Here is a 19,945-nt window from a genome sequence, read left to right on the forward strand (position 1 = left end):
CCAGCCCCTCACCTAGCGCCAGCTGTGGAGAAGGTGGGAGCTCTGTGACAACTGCAACAGGCAACAGGGTGGCCCCCAAACTCTCCACCCCATAGGCGAGGAGAGTGCAACCAAGGCTGGCAGCTCCAAGAGAAGAGCCTGCCAGGGTCAGGCTGGCCAGGGGGTGGGCGAGGGGCACCTGAAATCAGGGAATGAGCTATCCCAGATTTTATAACACCAAACTTCTCCACCCTGAGGGGCACCCCTGCCCCTGAGCATTCTCCAAAACTCACCAGGCAAGCCCACATGTGAGTCGGGCACTTCCTCTCCCCAAGGTGAGTATTGCCATCCAGGGCAGCTGGGCTCCCAGGAAAAAGTAACAAGATCTGTCGGGAGGACAGCCACCCTAAGAGAGAGGCAGGAGACAGCCCACATCTGTCCACGAAGCAGAATTAAGAGAATTCAAACCAAGCAAATAAATATCTTCAAAGAGATAAAGGAAGATACTGGGAATATAAAGTAGCAACAGGCAGTTGTAAAGAACCATCAACTGGAAACATTGGGCATGAAACACATAGAAGTTTCATTTAATGGGGACAGAGTTTTGGTTCGGGAAAATGAAAAAGGTCTGGAAATGGCTGGTGGTGATGGTTGACAAATAACGTAAACATACTTAATGCCAGCGAACTGTTCCCTTAAAAAGGGTTAAAATGGTAAATTTTATAATATATATGTTTTACCACAATAAAAACATATAGAAATGAATGAGTAAATAAATGTTTAAATAACTCCATGAACACAAAGACCCTAGCACTGTTTCTGGAACAAAGAAGATGTCAATAAAAGGTAGCTCATATAAAAGAATAACAATCGGTGAAATAAATAAGGAATATAGCATAAATCATTGATTCATTTGGCAAATGTTTATTGAGCATCCACTACATGTCAGACACTTGAGCTAGATGCTGAGGAATAGAGAACAAAATAGACAAAAAGTGCTGACTTCCTGGCCCATACATTCTGGCAGGAGAGATAGAAAATAAATAAGATAAAGAAATAAAATGCAGTGTATACTAAATAGGGATAAGAGCTGTGGAGAACGTAAAGAGGATGGGAGTGGATTCCCAACAAAATAATGAGGACAGGTCTCACTGGGGAGGGGTCCTGGCAGTCAAGCCTCCTTGTGATGACTGATGATAAGGGGCAGAGAGTGGTGGCGAGGGGATATGTGACACATGGGAGAGGTGGGGCTGCATGCCAAGAGTGTACAGCGCTCTGGGCCTCCCTCTGGACTCAAACAAGGGGATGAAGGCGCCAGAGGTGCAGACATCTCATATGTCATTCCTAAAATAAAGCACTCAATAAATAGCCAAAAAGAATAATTTAATGAGCTAGAAGATCACAGGAAACTTTCCCAGAAAGCATCAAGAAAGGATAAAGAGATGGAAAATATTTTTTAAATAAATAAATAAAAGAAAACAGGGAGAACAGAAGTAGACCTTTCAACATCCATATTCTAGGAATCCTAGAAGGAGCGAAACATAAATAGAGGGAGAAACAAATGAGGAACTAACAACCAAGAATTTCCAAGAATTAAAGAGAGATGTAAAAACCTCACAGTGAAAGGATGCAAGAAGTGCCAAAGAATAGAGAAGAGAAACAGAGGGACATTAGATGCTTCTGAAAGGAAAAAACTCAAGAAGATATAATGATCATGAAAAGATATGCACCTAAGAATTTGGCCTCAAAAAAATGCAGAGTAACAACTGACAGAGCTATGAAAAGAAATATATAAATCAAGAGATTTGGTTGGAAACTACACACCCCTCTTGGAAATTGATAGCTCAAACACACAAAAAGCAAAACACAAAGATAAAGAGATTTATTAAGGCTGAACTAATAAAGATACAGAGAATTCACCCAACAGAGAATACACATCCTTTTTTTTTTTTTTTGAGGAAGACTAACCCTGAGCTAACTGCTGCCAATCCTCCTCTTTGTGCTGAGGAAGACTGGCCTTGAGCTAACATCCATGCCCATCTTCCTCTACTTTATATGTGGGACGCCTACCACAGCATGGCTTGCTAAGAGGTGCCATGTCCGCACCCAGGATCTAAACTGATGAACCCCGGGCCGCCGAAGCGGAACGTGCGCACTTAACCGCTGCGCCACCAGGCTGACCCCTACACATCCTTTTTGAGTGCATATAGATCATTCACAAAAATTAAACATGCAGTAAGCGATAAAGGAAGATTCAGTAAATGCCACAGAATCAACATCATACAAACTATGTTTGAGACTATAACACAATAAAATTTAAAAATATTAACAAAAAGATGGCTTGCAAATCCAATATATCTGGGAGCTAAAAAAAATCCTATTGATCCATGTTAAAAGAAAAATCATAAGGGAAATTTTTAAATCTTAGAATACCTAGTAAAATCACTATATGTCAAAATTTATGAGACACAAGGAATTCCTCTTCCAATAATGGAGGAGTAGCTCATATTTAATTTCCAACATTTAAAATACTTTTTTTTAATCTGAAGACACCAGAGAGAGACTAAAAGCAAGCAGAAACTGGAGAAATTTGGACACTTGGAAGAAGGTAACGGCACTGGGTGAGTTTCTAAGCATTTTTTTATTGCTTTTTGCCTGAGGCAGACTCCAGTCAGTATCATGGAGCAGCTAATACTCAGATAGAAACCTTCAATCTTACTGCTTGTAGAATCAGAGGACAGAGTGTGTGTGACCACAGCAAACAGAAAATGAAGGAGGAAATCCCAAAAAGGAGAGAGCCGCAGAGCAAGAGATCTAAATTCTGTGCATAAACTGTCCAAATCCCTGGCTGATCCCTGAATTACATACACACAGAGCAGACTCTGAGCAGCCCAGCTGAGGCTCTAAGACCTGAACAGAGATTTCTGTGGCTGCCCAGCTCAAGAAAGACAGTTTAGAGCTTGAATTTGGCAAAGTTAAGTGTCTGCTAAAACAAAAACTCAGTATTATTCAGAACAACATAACAGAGTCCCAAGTCCCTGCAACATATATTCACAAGGTTCAGAATACAATTTCAAATTACAAAATATACAAACAGGAAAATATGACCCATACTCAAGAGAAGAAGCAATCAATGGAGACTTACTCTGAGATGACACAAATGTTTGTATTAAAAATGTCTTTTTATTCTGATCCTTTGACATCTTGGGGCCTTGCTGACACTGGAAGGAACTGCCCCTTCCAGGGTTACTTAATTCCTAGAGATAGCAAACAACTTGCCCAGGAGTGCAACTTTCATATGCAAACCAACCGATCTGAAGCCCATTACCCCAATTATCTCTTTTATTGGGCTCTCACAGGGCTTTCGCACACAGATCACTATTGTCTTGCCCTAATTACCCCAGGGCCAAGTACCAGACACATAGGAACAGCCCCTACACCCCAGAGCCTGCTGAAATTATTCAAACTAGCCAATCCTATCCCTGCTTACCCTGCCTTGCCTTGCCCTTCCCACAAAAAATCACAATAAAGTCTCATGCCCACATTTTCCCCTTATTCCCTCTGCCTCTTGACAAGCCATGGTGCTTCCCCATGTAGCCCACCATGACATGCTGTGCCTTCTCCTTTTGGGAACTGTGAGTGACAAACTATAGTTTCAATGGCAATTGTCTCTTGATCTGTTGGTCTCACCATAGCTGAATAATAATGACCTACATTTTAAAACAATGTTGAGCTTTGCATAGTGGCAGTATCGTAGCCAATGAAGTTTATCCAAGGCATGATGATTGCTAATTAAAACAATGTTGAAATTAGAAGATAAAGATTTTAAAGGAACTACTATAACTACATTCAAGTGAGTAAAGGAAAACATGTTTGTAATGAATGAATAGATAGGTCATCTCAGGAGAGAGGTAGAAACTACAAGAAAAAAAACAAATGAATATTTTATAACTAAAAACTAAAATATCTGAAATATATTCACTGGATTGAAGATAACAGAAGAAAGAGTTAGTGAACTTGAAGACTGGATAATTTCTGTTGATTTATCTCAGTGATTCTCAACTGGAGGTGATTTTGTCCCCCAAAGGACATTTGGAAATGTCTAAAGATATTTTTGGTTGCCACAACTGGGGGGCTATGCTACTGGCATCTAGTGGTAGAGGCCAGGGATGCTGCTGACCACCATACAATGCACAGGAAACCCTTCCCACACAGAGAAAATGATCTGGTCCAAAATGTCAATAGTACTGGGGTTGATAAATCCTGACCTATCTGAAATTGTTTTTAAGAAGTGTACAAGCCTCAGTGATTTGTGAAAAAATAATGCAAGATCAAATATACAAATATCAAATACATGTACAACTGGAGTCTCAGAAGAAAGGATGAGAATAGGGCCGAAAAAATATTTGAAGAAATAATGGACAAAATTTTTCCAAATGTGTTGAAAGACATAGATTTTCAGATTTAAGAAGCTCAGCAAACCCCAAATAAAATTTAAAAAAAAAAAGCAAAAAATACCAAATCATGGTCAAAGTGAATAACACCAAAGACAAAGAGAAAATCCTGAAGGCAGCTGGAGATAAACAACACATTACATAAAAGAGATAGATACATAAATAAATGCTGAATAGCTTCTTATCAAAAACAAGAGGCCAGAAGAGAGAAGAACATCATCCTTAATGTGCTAAAAGGAAAAACTGTTAACCAAAAAGTCTATACCCAACAAAAATATCCACCAATAATGAAGGCAAATAAAGACATATTCCGAAAAATAAAATATAGGAAAATTCACCACCAGAAAATCTTACTGATGGAAAACTTAAATGAAATTCTTCAGGCTGAAGGGAAGTGATACAAATGGGAACTCCGATTTCAGGAAGGAATGAAGAGCCTCAGAAATGTGAGTGATTATAAAAGATATTATTTTCCTAAAATACATGTGGCTGTTTAAAGTAAAAAAAAAAAAGTAAAACGCATTATGGGGCTTATACCAAATACAGATATAATATATATACCAAGTATAGCATAAAGGAGTGAAGATACATTAAACTATATAGTTGCAAGATTCTTACAATTTACATGAAGTGGTACAAATACTAACTGCAAGTAGACTGTGAAAAGTTAAGAATAGGTATTATATTTCCTAGTGTGACCACCAAAAAATGCAAAACATGCAAACAGCATGGCTAAGAAAGCCAATAGAGAAATTTAAATGAAATTCTTTTTAAAATAGTCAACCAAAAGATCAATAAAAAACAGATGAGACAAATAAAAAACGAATACCAACACGGTAGATCTAAATTCAACCATATCAATAATTACATTAAATGTAAATAGACTAAACACTCCAATTAAAAAGCAGAGATTGTCAGAATGGATGAAAAAACAAAACCCAACCATATGCTGTCTACAAGAAACATAGTTTAAATATGAAGACAAAGAAAGTAATAGATGGAAAAAGATTTATTATGCAAACCATAAGCATAAGAAGGCTGGAGTGGCTAAATAAAGTAGACTTCAAGACAAAGAGGGTTACCAGAAATAGAGACATCCCATAATGACAAATAGAGTAATTAATCAGTGAGACATTACAGCCATAAATGTGAATGTGCCCAATAACAGGGCTTAAAAGACAAGAAGCAAAAATTGATAGAAATAAAGAAAGAAACAGACAAATACATTATCTTAATTGAAGATGTTAATAACAGTGTCCAAAAAACATAAAATGCCTAGAAATAAATTTAACAAATGATGTGCAAAACCTCTACACTGAAAACTATAAAACATTGCTGAGGGAGGGGCCAGCCCCGTGGCCAAGTGGTTAAGTTTGTGCGCCCCGCTTTGGCAGTCCAGGGTTTCACTGGTTAGGATCCCAGGTGTGGACACAGCACGCTCATTAGGCCATGTTGAGGCAGCGTCCCAGATACCACAACTGGAAGGACCCACAACTAAAATATACAGCTATGTACTCGGGGATTTGGGGAGAAAAAGCAGAAAAAGAAAAAAAACATTGCTGAGGGAAATTTAAAAAGACCTAAAGAAATGGAGAGATACACCATGTTTGTGGATTGGAAGACTAAGTATTTAAAAGATGGCAATTGTCTCTAAATTGATCTGTATCTTCAGCACTATCCCATTGAAAATACCTGCAGGATTTTTCCATAGACATTGACAAGCTGATTCTAAAATGTATATGCAAATGAAAAGGAAGAGAATAGCCAAAGCTATTTTGAAAAAGAACAAAGTTGGAGGACTGACTCCAAGATTTACTACAAAGCTACAGCAATCACGGTAGTGAAGTACTGACATAAGGAGAGACAAATAGATTAGTTGAACAGAAGAGAGCCCCAGAATAAACTCACTCTTAACAGTCACTTAATTTAGACAGAGGTGGAAAGCAATCCAATGGGGAAAGAAAAGTCTTCAACAAATAGTGCTGACACAACTGGACATCAATATCAAAATAATAAATGTTGTCGCCTACCTTACACCATACACGAAAATTAAGTTAAGATGGATAATAAACCTACATGTAAAAGCTAACTCTATAAAGCTTCGAGAAGAAAACATAGGAGAATATCTTCACAAAGAAGTGGTAAACAAAGATTTCTTAGAGAGGATGAAGAAAGCGATACTATAAAAGGAAAAAAGTGACAAATTAAACTTCAGTAAAATTTAATACTTCTGCTCCTGAAAAGACACGATTATAAAAACAAATAAGCAGGCGACACCTTAGGAGAAAATATTTTCAAAACACGTAGCTGACAAAAGACTTACATCCAGACTATATAAAGTACTTCCACATGACAATAATAAAAAGAAAATCCTAATTTTTTAATGGGCAAAAGATTGGAACAGACCTTTCATAAAGGAAGATATATGAATGGTCAGTAAGCACATGAAAAATATTGTTAGTCATCAGGGAAATGTAAATTGAAACCACAATGAGATCCACTATACACCCACTAGAATGGCTAAAATTAAAAAGACTGACAACATTAAATGTTGGCAAGTATGTGGAGTAACTGGAACCGTCATATGTTGTTGGTGGAAACGTGAAATGGTATGATCACTTTAGGAAAAAAGTCTGCCAGGTTTTTTTTGAAGAAAAAAATAGCACCCAACAATTCTCTCCTAGGCATTTAGTCCAGAGATATAAAAACACACATCCCCAAAATAGACTTGTACAAAATATTCACAGCAGTTTTATTCATAATAGCCAAAAACTGGAAACACCAGATGTCCATTAATGAATGGATAAACAAACTCTAGTACATTCATACAATAGAATATTACTCATCAATAAAATGGAAAAAACTACTGATACCTGCAACAACATAGATGTATCTCAAAAACATGCTGAGGGAAGGAAGCCTTACCCAAAAGAGTCCATATTATATGAATTCATTTATATGAAGTTCTAGAACAGGTAAAAATAATCTATAGTGAAAAAAATCAGAACAGTGATTGGCTATGGAGGGGATGTATTGACTGGGAAGAGGCAAAAGTGAACCTTTTGGGGTGATGGAAATGTCTATGTCTTCATAGGAGTTTGGATTATGTAGATGTACGCATTTGTCAAAACTTGTCAAATGGCACATTTAAGATTGTGCACTTCACTATATATAAATCTTACCTTAAAAAGTAAATAAACAGTTCACAATATGCATTCTGAAATATTTAGGGGCAACATGTACTGTTATCTGCAATTGACTATGAAATATATCACAAACTAAGATTGACAAATACATACATGAATGGATATGTGATCAAGCAAATAGAGCAAAGTGTTAAAGTGATGGAGATAAGGATGTTAACTACAACTCTTTCAACTTTTCTTTATGTTTGAAATTTTTCATAACATAACATTGAGGGAAAAGAATTGTGGAACACAGCTTAAGCAGTATTCAAAGAGAATTTTATAGTTCGAATGCATTTAACAGAAAACAAGAAAGATTAAAAATAAACGCATTAAGCATTTGTGCTAAAGATGCTGGTGGCCTACCAATATCTATTCTCCTTTTCTACCTCAACAACACACCCCGATTTTATCCTGGGCAGGAAAGTACTGAGTAAAAGATGCCCATTCCAGCCCCCTTTGCAGATAGATTTGGCCAATGAGATGTTAGCAGAAGTGGATGGGTAAGCCTCCTAGGAAAGCTCTTTCAGAAGCTGACAAAGAGCTCAAAGGGTCTTTTCCATTCACTTCTTGCCTGGAATCCAAAAGTCATATTGCCACTCTACTCCTGCATTCTCCTTTGCTCCAATTCAGCTGATCCCTTATATTCCTCAATCCCAGGGCCAGCCTAGCAAGCTCTAGGGGCAGTAAATGATGACAAAATAAATTTTTTAAAATGTTTTAAATATCCAGGTGGTGGAAATGTTTAAACCTCTTTTAGTAGTTGACAAATGATGTGACCTTCCAGAGTCTAAAGCAGATGGCTGTCCTATCAGAGGAAACTCTTTCTGCACCAGCACCAGCATTCCAACAGCCCTGGCCAGTGCGATGGCTCTTTCTAAAGCCTGAGAGCTCCCACCCAAATGAAGAGGTTTACTGCCTCACTTAGGAGCAATAACACAGCAGAGACCTTGAGCCACGGTTCTTGTAAATCTTGTTTGGGGAAAAAAAAAACCTTTCAATTCCCAGTGGAAATATGCAAAATAGCCTCCACACTGTAAATCTTCCTTTTCAGTTCTAAGGAGATAAGTTGGACCTATTAACCTTCCATGTTATTTTCAACTTCATTATTTGTGCTGACACGACAAGAGAGCGGTGACGGCTCTTTCTGGCAGAGTGCATGTAAATCGCTTTCTCAAAGGAAATTACTTCTCCGGCCTGAATGTTATTAATCTAAATTCTCCGTTAGTCAAATTGTTGCCCATAATAAATATGGAACAGGTTGTGATACTTATAGAGTGGGGCACTCTTGGTGGGTGCCCATCCGTTCCTAACCCTCTTCCATGGCACTGTCCCCTTGGAAGAGGCTGTCCTGGATTGCTCCCTTTGCATCAGGCCTATGATGGTGGGAGGCAGACGGGAGATGGCTCACTTGGGGGTGGCCCTTGGCTCTGCTCTGGTCTGCCCCAGGCACCTCCACCCCTCCTGTCCCCCTGCCCCTCCTGCCTCATCAAAAGGGAAAGCAATTCCTGGCCTAACAGAATGCTTCTGATGCCCTCTCCAGTTGGAACAAGATCTCTCAAGGAAAGCTACCAGGAGCAGGCTTGCATCATCTGCCTAGGATGGGCTGAGGCTAGACTGTCAGCCCAGAGCTCCAAAGACCAGGTTTCCCTGATCCCTCGGGCGGCCAGCCAGATTACTCACGGGCTGACCCCAGGGTTACGGATTAAACTCTTCACAATACCATTTAATTCACATTTTGCTCAGCACCAAAGTCTTTGCAAATCATGCTATTTTCAGAATCTGGGGAAGGGGGATGGAGTTGGCTAATTTGTATGCAGCCCAACCCTACCCGTTGGCCAGGCCCCGAAGAACTCTTACATAAAGATACTCATTTCTGACAAGGCAACCTTAAAGATGGAGAAAGCTAGCTGCCGTGGAGCAGGGGTGGGGGCATACAAAAAGCTTTTTTCAGTTTCTACTGGGGTTTTTTCCAGGGTAATTACAAGAAGTTTAGGATCCATTCGGGAACTGGTAGTTCATTAAATGAATTTCCATCTGTGTATCCACCACCTAAGAAGTATCGCTTGGTACAATACTCGGGCTTTTATTGTATATAAGTCAGATTGTTAATTTGCAGCGTGCAGCACTGAAAGGATCATTTCAATAGCGTCTGATTATGCAAAATGAGACTGGGTTTTCATTAGGTTTGGCTTCTGTGCTCCTTAACACTTGATGGGGTGCCAGGATGCAGGATGGAGCTCCGTACAGGGAAGGAAACCCAGCACCATCTTTCAGAGCACCCCGGGCCCTTTTGCCAGCAGGGCCATCCAGCACAGCACACCCATACCACCCTTCTACCTCAGAGGGGCCCTCTCCCAGCCCCTGCCCATGCACTCACTCCCACTCCCCCAGCACTGCATAGCCCAGTGATGGCCACTAGGAGAACTCTGACAGTAAAATGAAACTTGTGAAAGATTAGCTTCTAGATTCCAAGCATGTCCTGGGTCTATTGATTTTAGTTAAGGGATAATCTTCCCAGGGAGGAGGGATGGGAGGGAGGGCAGCCCCTGCTGATGGTGCAGCGCTGAAGTCAAACAGAGCCAGCTCAGCCCCACAGAGTTACAGGAGGAGATCAAAGATTACAGAAGCCAGCTCTTGCTGCAGATGATGCTCGCCCAGGGACCACGAGGCTGGGGTGGGTACCACGTGGCCCAGGCTGGGGATGAAGGAGGGAAGGAGTGACAGGAAAGAAGGGGAATCTGGATTCCTGGGACCAAGGGCAAGATGTCCCTTTTTCATAATAACCTATAGGATTTGGTCCTGTGCATCCCGCATTGCATCTGATAGCAATGAATATCTGCAGGTTGTCAAAGGAGAGAAAGGAAGAGGGACTTTATAAATGCATCCTCATTTGTCCACAGCTTTATTGTCTATTCTGGTCAGACATCTCTTCTCCCAGCTAATTCACCTGAAGGCCAGGTCTTGCCTGAATGGTCTCGGGAGTCCTCAACCTGGGTTGAACATCAGAATTATTTGGGGAGCCTGAGCCCAACCCCAAACCATTTAAAATAAAGTCTCTGAGAGTCCCTGGCACCCAGATTTTAAAAGTTCCCCCAGGTGATGATAATGTGCAGACAGGGCTGAGAACGCCTAGATCAGATCATCTGTTTACCAAATTGCTCACCCTAAGTCAGAGACACACAAAGGAGCATTGGAGTGAACCAACCCCTGGGGTCTCACATGCCATTAGGGGCCCAATCAAATCGCTAAATCTGCCCAAGAGCCAGTTTATAAAATATTGGCCCCTGAGTCACAAAGGTTTGTGTCCCGAAAGAAAGTAGGAGGAACACTTCACGGGGGAAGTTGGGCTAAAAACGCACCCCCGCCACTCCAAAGGCCAGGGAGGTTTTCTCCTTGCCTTAACTCACATCCTCCATGTTCCTCTAACCTGCTCGGTGCCAGGTACAGACAACACACCAGGAACCACCTTCTTGGAGTCCCAGCACTTGCAGACTCTTCCAGGAAGCCTCCTCTGATTAATGGGGTAAGCCTAGGTGGCATTTCTCCACATGCCCCAGCACTCACTCTCACAGTTTGTATGTGTCCACTGATGATTGTTGGTAAATGACCAAAGAACAGTGTCTCTCCCTCCACATTCTCCCTCCTTAGATTGTAAATCCCTCCCAGGCAGGCACCACGGTACCCAACATCTCTGTAAAACGCTCAGCCTCTCCCAGGACAAGAGTGCCCACATGTAGTCAGTCCACCCTCTCCCTGACCAGAGTCCACTTTCCTCTCTCTGGGATCTGCTCTGCCCAGCGAGCCGTCTCCAAAACTCCCTCTGTCACATTCTGGGCTGTGTCCCCTGCCTCAGCTGAGGACAGAAGGCTGTTTTGCTCCTCTTGCTTAGAGGAGACCCAGACTTTCCATCAAACGACCATCCCCTGATGCTGAAAGGATGCCCTACCCCACCTGCTGACTCGAGCACCTAAGCAGGGAGAGTCTTGGGGAGGAGGACGCCCTGCAGGGTGACGTGTGGCAGCGGAGCCAGTCCCGTCAGACCCGCCATCCTTTGATAGCCACCTGCAGGTGCCAACAGGGAAATGCAGAAAAAGTCCCAGGAGGGCTATACTCAGGAGTGACCCCTTAAAAGTCTGAAAGTCTATAATTCCAGAATGTTCTCCCATCCCTGAAGGAAACAGGTCAGCCCAGGAAGAGTTAATCCTCCTGCAGTCAGAGGTTAGAAGATGAAGCTCCTGCCCACACACAGAGGTGCAGGGAGCATCCGGAGCACGATAAATCTGAGAGTGCAGAAGGCCTCTCTCCTCATTTGTTAGTCAGCGATGTGTGAAAATGTTAATGAAGGGAGTTATAATCTATGAGAATTTCACTATTAAAATGTAGTGCACGTCTGAAGGCTTCTGCTTACACGCAGCCCACTGTACATCAATCCCCTGTGCGCTGCTAATAATAGATGCAACTGCCTCTCTGTCTAGCCACCTTCGCCCTGGCAATTCTAAGATTTGCTACAACTGTTATTGTAGAAATTATTTTCATGCTATTAACTGTGAATTTTATTATATGTGTTCTTAAAAGAAAATAAATGCAGAGAGATTGTAAGTGTATATTGGGCCCCCGATGAAAGTATTTTTAAAAATATAACGTAATGACAAGAAGCACTGAAGTGGGGTGATATAATGGTGCCTTCCCTTATTGAAACCTAAATTAGATTCTGCATTGTAAATGTGCATAAAGAAGTTTCTTTCTTTTCATGGAGGAAATTTCTATTCTGAAATGGCAGTACCTTGCCAGTTGCAAAGAGGAGAAGAGCAGAACCCAGACGTTGGCCCCTTCCTGATTCACGGTGGGCGTCTGAAACACCCCGCAGCATCTCACCTGAGCAAACCCATGAAGCCTTTACGGGGGGACCGCTACAGCTACGGCCACAGTCCTCTTGCCAAAACCAGGCTGGGCCTGGCGGGGCTGATCTCAGCTCTGCAGTGAGTCCCACGGCCCTGTGCTCACGGCTCCAAACCGGCAGCTTTCTCACGCTTACTGCTGAGGGGTGAGGCTCGCAGTCAGAGCAGGCTCCCGGGCACAGGACCTAACAGGCATCAGGCCAGGTGGTCATCCAGTGGGATGTAAGAGCTTTAGCCAAAACTGGAAATAAGATCCACAGGGTAGCCTACATAAAACCAGTGTAGCAGATACAACGATCCCTTTCTCTGGGAAGCGACCCCTACAATGCATCACAGGGGTGTGCCCCAGCAGTCTGAATGTGCGACCCTGGCCCCCTCTAAAGTAGATGACTCCACACTCTTTTCCCCAGGAATTTGAGATTGGATTCGAAGGCCTGTAAGTCGCCTCTTCGTGTGGCTGACCTGATACATGTAAACTCGGGCCACTGGAGCTGAGGACAGAACTGAGCCAGTCTGCCAAGAGAAAACAATGCAATGTGCAGAGAGGCAGGAGATGGAGCGAGAGTCTGCATGGCCTTCCAGTTCCTTGTTCTGGCTTCTACCTGAACCTGCTTCTCCCCATGAAACATCCCTATACCCTCACAATAAGTTCTCTTTTTTTCTCATGCTGGCTTGAGTTTTCTTCTGTAACTTGTGACAAAAGAGTCAGAATGTTGTTGGCTAATGTAGGAGGGGTCTAGAGATATTTTGAGATGCTTAGCTTAATTTTCATGGAATGCCCCAGACGTATTCAGTATTGCCATCCTCTAACCATCCATCCATCCATCCAGTCATCTATCCATCCATCCACCCAACAATCCATCCATCTATCCATCTTCCCATCTACTCCCCTCTAGATCTATCTATTCATCCGTCCATCCATCACCCATCCACCTTCCCATCCATCTATTCACCCATCCACCCACCCAGCCATTCAATAGATCTATGTATTGAGTGCCTACCGTGTGCCAAACACTGGGCTATAGCAGTGAACAAATTACTTATGGAACCTGCCTCCATGAAGCTTTGTAGAAAAGTTAAATATAAAATAAAATAAAACATTAAATATACAAAGACAAGTTATGATAAGTACAGGTTTCCCCCACTGCCTGAAGGTTTACTTCACACCACTTCGTTTTAATGAGAGACCTATGTTAGTACCTGTTTTCGCCAAATGAAGGAAATCCAAAGAGGATTTTCGCTTTTACAGAAAAAGGCAAAAAGCAAAAATCGTGTTCAGCTTTGTTTGCAGCAAGCCATTATAGAGGCAGTATGTACCCCAAGCAGCAAGAGTGGCGCCACCAAGCCCCTTCCCCAGGAACTACACTCGGCATGCCAGCATCAAGCCGCCAGCGCTTTGAACTGCGTCTGTGAGCATCTGTGCTTCTCGATTTATTTTGGTAGGTTATTTTTTGGGTCTGAGAACGCTCAAAAATTTTTCCCATATAAATGAATGGTAATAGGTTCTTCACTTTACGCCATTCCAGCTTAGGGAAGCTTTCACGGGAACGCTCTACTTTCAGAGAGCAGAGGAAACGTGTATTACAAAGGAAAAGCACGTCGTGTAATGACAGATTACGACAGAGGTGCCTGTAGATTTGGGGTATTGAGACTTAAGCTGAGATTTAGTAAGAGTTAGCAGATGAAGAGGGAGAGTGGGTACCACGGGCCTGAGGCTGGAAGAGTGTCAGTGCCTTTGGAACTAAAAGGCGGCCAGTACTGCTGGAATGTGGTAGAAGGAAGGACGGGGTGAGGCTCAGGGGACTACACAGGGCTTAAAGACTAGCTCTTTCTGAAAAAAAATATATTTTCTAAGATCATCAAGACAGGAAGGGTTTCCAGGAATGCAGGTTTCCCCACATACGCTCTGAGTTTCTTTCTGGAATTCACATTTGGACAACCTGACCCAGGGGAGATTAACGGAGGAAACAGACAGCAAATAGGACCCACACGTGGGGAGCCTGGTGAAGACCCCCACTCCGCTGCCTCCTTCTGCACTCCACTTGTGAAGACAAACGCAGAGCCACCTCTCCAGTGCCAGCCCTCATTTTCAAAGCTGATGGACTCTCAGTTGCCTGTGTCCAGCATGGAAGAGGGAACATCCTGGAAATAGCCCCTTGAGCTCTGGCCCAGAAGCACTGCTCCCCCAAAACAGCATCTGGAGGCCTCACCCATCCTTAGAGGGTACTCTGTGGGTGGATTTACAGTCTGAAGGGTGGAGACACAGTGCACACTGCTGGGAGAAAAGTTCTGGGCTGAGCGTCAAGACGGCCCAGCTTCTAACACTGTGCAACCATCAAAAAAGGCTTCGGTGTTCAGAAACATAGAAAAGCGTTTATTATGTAATGTGAAGTGAAAAAGTAGAGTATAAAATTGTACAGAGGAAGAACCCAGCTATATAAAAATACATAGACGAAAGTCTAGAAATTGGTAAAATGTGGTGCAGTTGCCATCTTCTAAAGGTACTTTTTTGAAGCTTTCAACTTTTTTATCAAGGAGCACATGTTACTACTAGATATGGCCACGCCCTTTAGTCGAAATTCTGAATCCAAGCAGCTCAGGAAATCCTAAGCTTTTTTCTTAAATTTGGCACCATTTGGTGGCACGACTTAATCTAAACTGACACAATTTCTAGTCATTTATCCCACTTAGTGTGAATATTCATATATTTTGCTGCAGAAATATCAATGTATTTGCTTATAGCGTGTTGCTCCAAAAGCCACTGAGGTTGTACCGGCACATGCTCTGTATTACTCTTCCAAAATCCAAAGGATTCTGAATTCTGCAAACAACTGACCTAGAGGGTTTCAGGTAGGGGAACTGAAATTTAAAAATACATACCCAGTGATAGCAAAGGAAGCCCAAGATTCTTGATTGAGTCTTGAGTCTGTTACTGACTTGCCATGTAATCTTACAGGAGTTACGTCTCTCTGGGACCTCAGTTTCCAGATTTGCACCATGAAGGAGGAAGATCTCAAGTCTCTCCTGGGTCTGCCTCTCTACATTCTCATGATTCCTGGTGCTACCGTGATGCAATGCAGAGTCCCTATGGGGGACCCATCCCTTCATGCTAATGCCTGGTCCATCCCTGGCTGGCCAGAGAAAGGAGCCCCAGGCCTATGGGAGGAGAGGAAGGCTTCTGGATGTCTGGTGGTAGCAGAATGGTAACTGCCACTGGGGAAGCTAGCGCTTGCCTTCAATCCCATCCCAAACTTGCAGACCCCTGATGGGCAAGCCCCAAGTACTACTACAAGCGAGTGAGGGTCTGCCAGCTTCTCCAGCAAGTGCTCCTGGCAACTCAACAGTAAGGAGTAGCTGGGGGGGATGGGGGGTGGCAAACTGCCTCTCCAAGGGGATTCCTCCAAGGATGCTCCTCTCTGGAAGAAAAGCCCAAAGGAGTAAAGTCCCAAAGGTGGGTTTTTTAAGGACTTGAACGACAGAAGGATGGGGGGGTCCTTTTTGTCCCACAACTCAAAGCACTTTGATACCCCCTTCTCATGCACTTAGCGGACCCTTCCCACAGCTGGGGCAGCAAGGAAAGCACCGTGAAAGTGAAGGGACAGAGAATGTATCCCACACCCCAGGGTTCCTCTCCCCCACATTACATCACCACCACCACATCTTCGTGATTTTTAATTTTCTTCTAATTTTAGGATTGTAGCCGCGTTCTAAGAACCCCTCTAAGTGTTTTAGGGAGATGGTAATGGTCCCACACTAAAATAATTCAACCAACACTATAATTTTAGTGCCACCATCAAAATGAAATAATGGCTGTTTACTATGTTACACCTTTCAAATGACCTTCATTTGAATACAAATTGTGGCTTGAAATTCTAAAAGCTGCTTCGTTCCAGAAGGCTGCGAAATGCAGGAACTCAATGAGGGCTCCTCTTCCCGGAGCCTCCTCCCCAGGACCCGCAGTTTAAATGGATCTCTTTCTCTGGAGCTGCTGGAGACCCATTTAGTGCCTCCATGCAGAATTGAATGGCCCTGGCAGCATAAAACAGGCCAAGAGATGGGGAGGTGGCTCTGCAGGCATAGCAGGTGGGGGGTTACCTGGGACGGCCAACTGTGCTGGGACTGATGCACAGGGAGCAGGGAGAGTTCAAGAAAATTCTTCAGAGGAGACAGATGCTACTCTGCCCCACCCGGTGCGTGCCGCACATCTCTCACCTGCTTCTTTCGGTGGCATCCTATCTTGTCTCCCTGCTTGTCCCCAGGCTGCCCTCCACACACCCTCCTCCAGCCACACCAAACTACTCACCCCATCCTGAACCTCACTCTGTGCTTTGTCCTGTCTGTGTCATTGCTCAGACACCCACTCTACCAGGTGGAAGAAGGAATGAGCTTCCCAGGCCAGCTGCTGTTCCCGTATTTATGCAACAGTTCAACAAGCACTTCCTGAAAGGCATCGAGGTGGAGAGAAATGGGTAGGTTATATGTGTGAGTGTGTCATTTCTCTGCTCATCCAAGACACTTGGGTTGAGGAGTGTGTCCTACTCAGCTTTATATCCCAAATTCCCAGCCGTCAATTAGTGTTGGTTGAATTGAAATCTCATCTCTAGAAGCTTACTAGACTCGCTGGTAGACTAAGTCTTGCCGATCTAAAACATGCGGTAATTATTACTGTCTTTTATTTACATCAAAATGAAAGCTTTTTAGGAACCCAGGCTCAGCAATTTTTAGATATGTGACTTAGGGTAAGCACTAAATTTCTCCAAATCTTAGAGTAGTACTAATAATAAAATCCACCCTGCAGGTTGCTGTGAAGAGCCACATAAAAAGTTTAACCCGTGCTTGGTGCATAGAGTGTGCTCTATTTATTTGCTGTGTTGTGCATCTGTTGATAATACCCTGCCTGCCTGACTTGTTCTCTAATGTTCTCTGAAGATTTCAGGGTCCAACCTAGGGCCAGGCCCACACTACCTCTCTCCCATCCCCTGCCCCTGCTCTTGCTCTTTGCCTGGCTTGGATCCAAACTAGTCCCTTCCCTCCCCTCTGCCTGTGCATGACTCATCCACCTTCAGGGAGAGCTTGGCTCCCGTCTTTCAGAAAGCCCTCCTGGACCATCATGCCTGTGCTCACCTCCTCCTGGGCAACCTACTCTCTTAGCGTCCATCACAGATGTGCTACCTGCTCCAAGAACCTGACTTGCAGGTGGATCTGCCCTCTCAAAGGCAGTTTCCTTAAGGAAGAAGGCCTTCTCTCCCAGTTCTTCTCTCCAGAGCCCCACAACTGATGGAACACTGTCCCTGCCATCACTCCAAAAGGCCTGGTGCAAGTGGAAACTTATCTTTCCCTTTCTCATCAGTCACCACATGGTTCTTGCCCTAGGCCCCAGGATCCCAGGCCAAAAATGCCAGATCTCCTTCCTAGGTCCCTTTTATAGAAGGTCCTGCTGATGTGTCCTCCTAAATATTTTGCCCATTCATGCTTCTCTTTCTGTTCCCTAGTTCTGAACAGCACCTCCCACCAAGAAACCCAAGAAAGCCTCCGTCTCATCTCTGCCTCCAGACGTCCCCTTTCATTTGATCCTACTGCTGATTGAGCTTCCCAGGACTCCCAGTTTGATTAGGTCAAGCTCCTGCTCCAACAGCTTCAGTTTAGGTGTCCTGGCACCTGACTCGAGTTGCACTCCGGATGTGCTAGTCTATATCCACACCATGAAATATCATTTGGCAAAAGGAAGGAAGGAAGCCCCAGGGTGGGGGAGGACGAAATGGGGAAAAGGGGTCAATTATATGGTGACAGATGGAAACTACACTTTTGGTGATGAGCATGCTGTAGCATATACAGAAGTCAAGTTATAATGTGTATACCTGAAACTTATACAATGTTATAAACCAGTGCTGCCTCAGTAAAAACAAAAAAAGAAAGGAAGGAAGCCCTGACGCACACTTCAATGTAGATGAACCTTGAAAACATGCTGAGTGAAAGAAGCCAGACACAAAAGGTCACATATTATAGGATTCTGCTTACATGAAATGTCCGGAGCAGAAAAATCCATAGAGACAGAAAGTAGATTAGTGGTTGCCAGAGTTGGGGGGCTTGGAAGATGACAGCAAGGTGTGTAGGGTTCTTCTTGGAGTAATTTAAATGCTCTAAAATTGATTGTAGTGATGGTTGCCCAACTCTGTGAATATACTAAAAACCACTGAGTTGTAAATGGGTGAATTGTACTGTATGTGAATTATATCTCAATAAAGCTGTTGTCATGCTTCAATCAGGCTCCACCTCCCTTTTCTCCCACCACACTTCTCCACCAGCCTGAACTGATATTTGTCATTCCTTTCAACCTATGCAAGGAACACCCATCCTTCTAGACCCAGTTCCTCAAATTCCTATAGCATTCATTCGTTCATTCATTGGTGCATGCATCCAAAAAATGATGACTCTGCACCTACCTGGAATTCAAGAGCCAACTAGTTATAGCCCCTGCTCCCAAGGTGCACACAGTCTAATGACAAACAAACAAACAACAATAACAAGTACAAAAGCAAGCAAAAAGACAATTACAGCATAGTGGTGTTAACCACACCACTGTCTTCGTTCTGTTATTGAACTTTTTGGGTTTCATTCTTGTTCCTCTTGAGACTATCCCAAGCCCCTTAAAGGTAGGGACAACGTTCTGTACTTCTCCAAAGCTTACACCATTTGTGGTGGGTGGAGTAAGTGCTGGAATTGGCTTCACAAGATCCAGCTCAGCTTCCAGCTCCATGGACTGTGTGACTCTGGGCAGCCACTTCATCTCTGCCCCATAGTGTCCCCTAGAAAACAGCAATAGTGCCTCCTTCCCAAGAACCATGTGCAGCAGGGTGGTTTATTGAGAATTTAATTTGGCAGGATAATCTGTTGAAAAATTAACTTGTGTCTTGTAGACTCGTCAGAAATGAAAGAAAAGTATTTTCTCCTTCTTCCAGAAAGATGGCCTTCCAGAAAGAAAGTCATTTATTTATTCTGACAAATACTTGACATTTGCTGGATGAATGGATGATTTTTTATTATTATTTACCCCCATGGGGAAGTAAATAACTCTCTTACGTTCCAGGGTTGGAAAGAGAAGTCAGTTAGCTACCCTGAAGCAATATCCCTGGACAGGGGTCTTTGTATTTCCAAGATCTCTAAGCCGACTCCTGAGATGGGAGAGGGCTGGAGGTTCTGTCCAAGAGGAGGCCTGAATCTGGGATGTTGCCTCTCCCGGGAGAGGACACAGGAGAGGACACAGGTAGAGGGTCTCGGGTGCAGGGACTTGAGCTTATCAGATATGGCAATGCTGAGGCAGCAGGACCTCAGAAGGGGTGTGAGGGCCTGTGAAGACCAGGCACATAACCAAGGCTCATGGTGACCCTGCTTAGCAAGGAGTGGAGCCACCAGAGGGGCCACCCAA

The 19,945-nt window shown here is 43.4% G+C and overlaps 1 protein-coding gene and 1 pseudogene across 42 annotated transcripts in view; one reads left to right on the plus strand and one right to left on the minus strand.

Annotated features, from left to right (window-relative positions):
• Window positions 1-19,945, minus strand: part of CAMTA1 (calmodulin binding transcription activator 1) — an 850,910-nt gene that overhangs the window by 660,872 nt on the left and 170,093 nt on the right. The window lies entirely within an intron of this gene.
• On the plus strand, window positions 3,711-3,835 carry LOC111772618 (U4 spliceosomal RNA; annotated as a pseudogene).

The sequence above is a fragment of the Equus caballus genome, chromosome 2 (assembly GCF_041296265.1).
Source record: "Equus caballus isolate H_3958 breed thoroughbred chromosome 2, TB-T2T, whole genome shotgun sequence".
In the NCBI taxonomy this organism is placed as follows: Eukaryota; Metazoa; Chordata; class Mammalia; order Perissodactyla; family Equidae; genus Equus; species Equus caballus.